This window comes from Hyla sarda, chromosome 1, assembly GCF_029499605.1.
Source record: "Hyla sarda isolate aHylSar1 chromosome 1, aHylSar1.hap1, whole genome shotgun sequence".
NCBI classification, from domain to species: domain Eukaryota; kingdom Metazoa; phylum Chordata; class Amphibia; order Anura; family Hylidae; genus Hyla; species Hyla sarda.
This window is the reverse complement of record NC_079189.1, coordinates 610,802,450-610,808,449: the sequence shown is the minus strand read 5'-3', so window position 1 is coordinate 610,808,449 and position 6,000 is coordinate 610,802,450. Positions and strand designations below refer to the sequence as shown.

At 37.5% G+C, this 6,000-nt stretch overlaps 1 protein-coding gene across 1 annotated transcript in view; it reads left to right on the top strand.

The window, feature by feature from the left end:
- The window catches only part of LOC130298168 (gastrula zinc finger protein XlCGF57.1-like), a 29,975-nt gene that overhangs the window by 553 nt on the left and 23,422 nt on the right, over positions 1-6,000 (top strand). The window lies entirely within an intron of this gene.

Here is a 6,000-nt window from a genome sequence, read left to right as displayed (position 1 = left end):
ATAGTATATACATGTATTATAGTATTATAGTATATACATGTATTATAGCATTATAGTGTATACATGTATTATAGCATTATAGTGTATACATGTATTATAGTATTATAGTATATACATGTATTATAGTATTATAGTATATACATGTATTATAGTATTATAGTATATACATGTATTATAGTATTATAGTATATACATGTATTATAGTATTATAGTATATACATGTATTATAGTATTATAGTATATACATGTATTATAGTATTATAGTATATACATGTATTATAGTATTATAGCATATACATGTATTATAGTATATACATGTATTATAGTATTATAGTATATACATGTATTATAGTATTATAGTATATACATGTATTATAGTATTATAGTATATACATGTATTATAGTATTATAGTATATACATGTATTATAGTATTATAGTATATACATGTATTATAGTATATACATGTATTATAGTGTATATATCAGAGGACGGTGACTGTAGGTGTCTATGTGGATAAGAAGATGTATGGACACCGACAATTACAGGACAAAATACACTAAATGTCTGTATTATAGTATATACATGTATTATAGTATTATAGTATATACATGTATTATAGTATTATAGTATATACATGTATTATAGTATTATAGTATATACATGTATTATAGTATATACATGTATTATAGTATTATAGTATATACCTGTATTATAGTATTATAGTATATACATGTATTATAGTATTATAGTATATACATGTATTATAGTATTATAGTATATACATGTATTAGAGTATTATAGTATATACATGTATTATAGTATATACATGTATTATAGTATTATAGTATATACCTGTATTATAGTATTATAGTATATACATGTATTATAGTATTATAGTATATACATGTATTATAGTATATACATGTATTATAGTATTATAGTATATACATGTATTATAGTATTATAGTGTATACATGTATTATAGTATTATAGTATATACCGTATATACTCGAGTATAAGCCGACCCGAGTATAAGCCGAGACCCCTAATTTCAACCCAAAATCCCAGGAAAAGTTATTGACTCGAGTATAAGCCTAGGGTGGGAAATACCTCATCCCCCCCTGTCATCATCCAGACCCGTCATTAACATCCTCATCATCCCCTTGTCATCATCCCACACATCCCCCCTTCATCATCCCCTTGTCATCATCCCACACATCCCCTTATCATCCCACACATCCCCCCTTCATCATCCCCTTGTCATCATCCCACACATCCCCTTATCATCCCACACATCCCCCCTTCATCATCCCCTTGTCATCATCCCACACATCCCCTTATCATCCCACACATCCCCCCTTCATCATCCCCTTGTCATCATCCCACACATCCCCTTATCATCCCACACATCCCCCCTTCATCATCCCCTTGTCATCATCCCACACATCCCCTTATCATCCCACACATCCCCCCTTCATCATCCCCTTGTCATCATCCCACACATCCCCCCTTCATCATCCCCTTGTCATCATCCCACACATCCCCCCTTCATCATCCCCTTGTCATCATCCCACACATCCCCTTATCATCCCACACATCCCCCCTTCATCATCCCCTTGTCATCATCCCACACATCCCCCCTTCATCATCCCCTTGTCATCATCCCACACATCCCCCCTTCATCATCCCCTTGTCATCATCCCACACATCCCCCCTTCATCTTCCCCTTGTCATCATCCCACACATCCCCCCTTCATCATCCCCTTGTCATCATCCCACACATCCCCCCTTCATCATCCCCTTGTCATCATCCCACACATCCCCTTATCCCACACATCCCCCCTTCATCATCCCCTTGTCATCATCCCACACATCCCCCCTTCATCATCCCCTTGTCATCATCCCACACATCCCCCCTTCATCATCCCCTTGTCATCATCCCACACATCCCCTTATCCCACACATCCCCCCTTCATCATCCCCTTGTCATCATCCCACACATCCCCTTATCCCACACATCCCCCCTTCATCATCCCCTTGTCATCATCCCACACATCCCCCCTTCATCATCCCCTTGTCATCATCCCACACATCCCCTTATCATCCCACACATCCCCCCTTCATCATCCCCTTGTAATCATCCCACCCCCCCCCCCTTCATCATCCCCACCCCCCTTCATCATCCCCACACCCCCCCCCCCCCCCTTCATCATCCTCTTCTCATCATTCGCCCTCAGTGGTCTTCAACCTGCGGACCTCCAGAGGTTTCAAAACTACAACTCCCAGCAAGCCCGGGCAGCCATCGGCTGTCCGGGCTTGCTGGGAGTTGTAGTTTTGAAACCTCCGGAGGTCCGCAGGTTGAAGACCACTGCGGCCTTCAACATGCGGACCTCCAGAGGTTTCAAAACTACAACTCCCAGCAAGCCCGGGCAGCCATCGGCTGTCCGGGCTTGCTGGGAGTTGTAGTTTTGAAACCTCCGGAGGTCCGCAGGTTGAAGACCACTGCGGCCTTCAACATCATCCAGCCCCCTCTCACCCCCTTTAGTTCTGAGTACTCACCTCCGCTCGGCGCTGGTCCTGTCCTGCAGGGCTGTCCGGTAAGGAGGTGGTCCGGTGAGGAGGTGGTCCGGGCTGCTATCTTCACCGGGGGCGCCTCTTCTCCGCGCTTCCGGCCCGGAATAGAGCCGTTGCCTTGACAACGACGTATCTGCGTCGTTGTCAAGGCAACGTGACTATTCTGAGGCCGGGCCCGAAGCGCTTAGAAGAGGCCTCCCCGGTGAAGATAGCAGCCCGGACCACCTCCTCACCGGACCACCTCCTTACCGGACAGCCCTGCAGGACCGGACCAGCGCCGAGCGGAGGTGAGTACTCAGAACTAAAGGGGGTGAGAGGGGGCTGGATGATGTTGAAGGCCGCAGTGGTCTTCAACCTGCGGACCTCCGGAGGTTTCAAAACTACAACTCCCAGCAAGCCCGGACAGCCGATGGCTGCCCGGGCTTGCTGGGAGTTGTAGTTTTGAAACCTCTGGAGGTCCGCAGGTTGAAGACCACTGCGGGTGGGGGAGTTCACTCGAGTATAAGCCGAGGGGGGTGTTTTCAGCACGAAAAATCGTGCTGAAAAACTCGGCTTATACTCGAGTATATACGGTACATGTATTATAGCATATACATGTATTATAGTATATACATGTATTATAGTATTATAGTATATACATGTATTATAGCATTATAGTATATACATGTATTATAGCATTATAGTATATACATGTATTATAGCATTATAGTATATACATGTATTATAGCATTATAGTATATACATGTATTATAGTATTATAGTATATACATGTATTATAGCATTATAGTATATACATGTATTATAGCATTATAGTGTATACATGTATTATAGCATTATAGTATATACATGTATTATAGCATTATAGTATATACATGTATTATAGTATTATAGTATATACATGTATTATAGTATATACATGTATTATAGTATTATAGTATATACATGTATTATAGTATATACATGTATTATAGTATTATAGTATATACATGTATTATAGTATTATAGTATATACATGTATTATAGTATTATAGTATATACATGTATTATAGTATTATAGTATATACATGTATTATAGTATATACATGTATTATAGTATATACATGTATTATAGTATATACATGTATTATAGTATTATAGTATATACATGTATTATAGTATTATAGTATATACATGTATTATAGTATTATAGCATATACATGTATTATAGTATTATAGTATATACCTGTATTATAGTATTATAGTATATACATGTATTATAGTATTATAGGATATACATGTATTATAGTATTGTAGTATATACATGTATTATAGTATTGTAGTATATACATGTATTATATTGTATATGTCAGAGGACGGTGACTGTAGGTGTCTATGTGGATAAGAAGATGTATGGACACCGACAATAACAGGACACAATACACTAAATGTCTGTATTATAGTATATACATGTATTATAGTATTATAGTATATACATGTATTATAGTATTATAGTATATACATGTATTATAGTATTATAGTATATACATGTATTATAGTATATACATGTATTATAGTATTATAGCATATACATGTATTATAGTATTATAGTATATACATGTATTATAGTATTATAGTGTATACATGTATTATAGTATTATAGTATATACATGTATTATAGTATTATAGTATATACATGTATTATAGTATTATAGTATATACATGTATTATAGTATTATAGTATATACATGTATTATAGTATTATAGTGTATACATGTATTATAGTATTATAGTGTATACATGTATTATAGCATTATAGTATATACATGTATTATAGCATTATAGTATATACATGTATTATAGTATTATAGTATATACATGTATTATAGTATTATAGTATATACATGTATTATAGTATTATAGTATATACATGTATTATAGTATAGTCAGCTACATGTACATTACACATATACAGCTCAGCTACATGCAGATTACACATATACAGCTCTACTGTGTACACATACAGCTCAGCTACATGTACATTACACATATACAGCTCTACTGTGTACACATACAGCTCAGCTACATGTACATTACACATATAGAGCACTACTGTGTACACATACAGCTCAGCTACATGCACATTACACACATACAGCTCTACTGTGTACACATACAGCTCAGCTACATGCACATTACACATATACAGCTCTACTGTGTACACATACAGCTCAGCTACATTACACATATACAGCTCTACTGTGTACACATACAGCTCAGCTACATGCACATTACACATATACAGCTCTACTGTGTACATACAGCTCAGCTACATGTACATTACACATATACAGCTCTACCGTGTACACATACAGCTCAGCTACATGCACATTACACATATACAGCTCTACTGTGTACACATACAGCTCAGCTACATGTACATTACACATATACAGCTCTACTGTGTACACATCCAGCTCAGCTACATGTACATTATACATATACAGCTCTACTGTGTACACATACAGCTCAGCTACATGTACATTACACATATACAGCACTACTGTGTACACATACAGCTCAGCTACATGTACATTACACATACAGCTCTACGGTGTACACATACAGCTCAGCTACATGCACATTACACACATACAGCTCAGCTACATGTACATTACACATATACAGCTCTACTGTATACATACAGCTCAGCTACATGTACATTACACATATACAGCTCTACTGTGTACACATACAGCTCAGCTACATTACACATATACAGCTCTACTGTGTACACATACAGCTCAGCTACATGCACATTACACATATACAGCTCTACTGTACACATACAGCTCAGCTACATGCACATTACACACATACAGCTCAGCTACATGTACATTACACATATACAGCTCTACTGTGTACATATACAGCTCAGCTACATGTACATTACACATATACAGCTCTACTGTGTACACATCCAGCTCAGCTACATGTACATTACACATATACAGCTCTACTGTGTACACATCCAGCTCAGCTACATGTACATAACACATATACAGCTCTACTGTGTACACATCCAGCTCAGCTACATGTACATAACACATATACAGCTCTACTGTGTACACATCCAGCTCAGCTACATGTACATTACACATATACAGCTCTACTGTGTACACATCCAGCTCAGCTACATGTACATTACACATATACAGCTCTACTGTGTACACATACAGCTCAGCTACATGTACATTACACATATACAGCTCTACTGTGTACACATACAGCTCAGCTACATGCACATTACACATATACAGCTCTACTGTGTACACATACAGCTCAGCTACATGTACATTACACATATACAGCTCTACTGTGTACACATACAGCTCAGCTACATGTACATTACACATATACAGCTCTACTGTGTATACATACAGCTCATC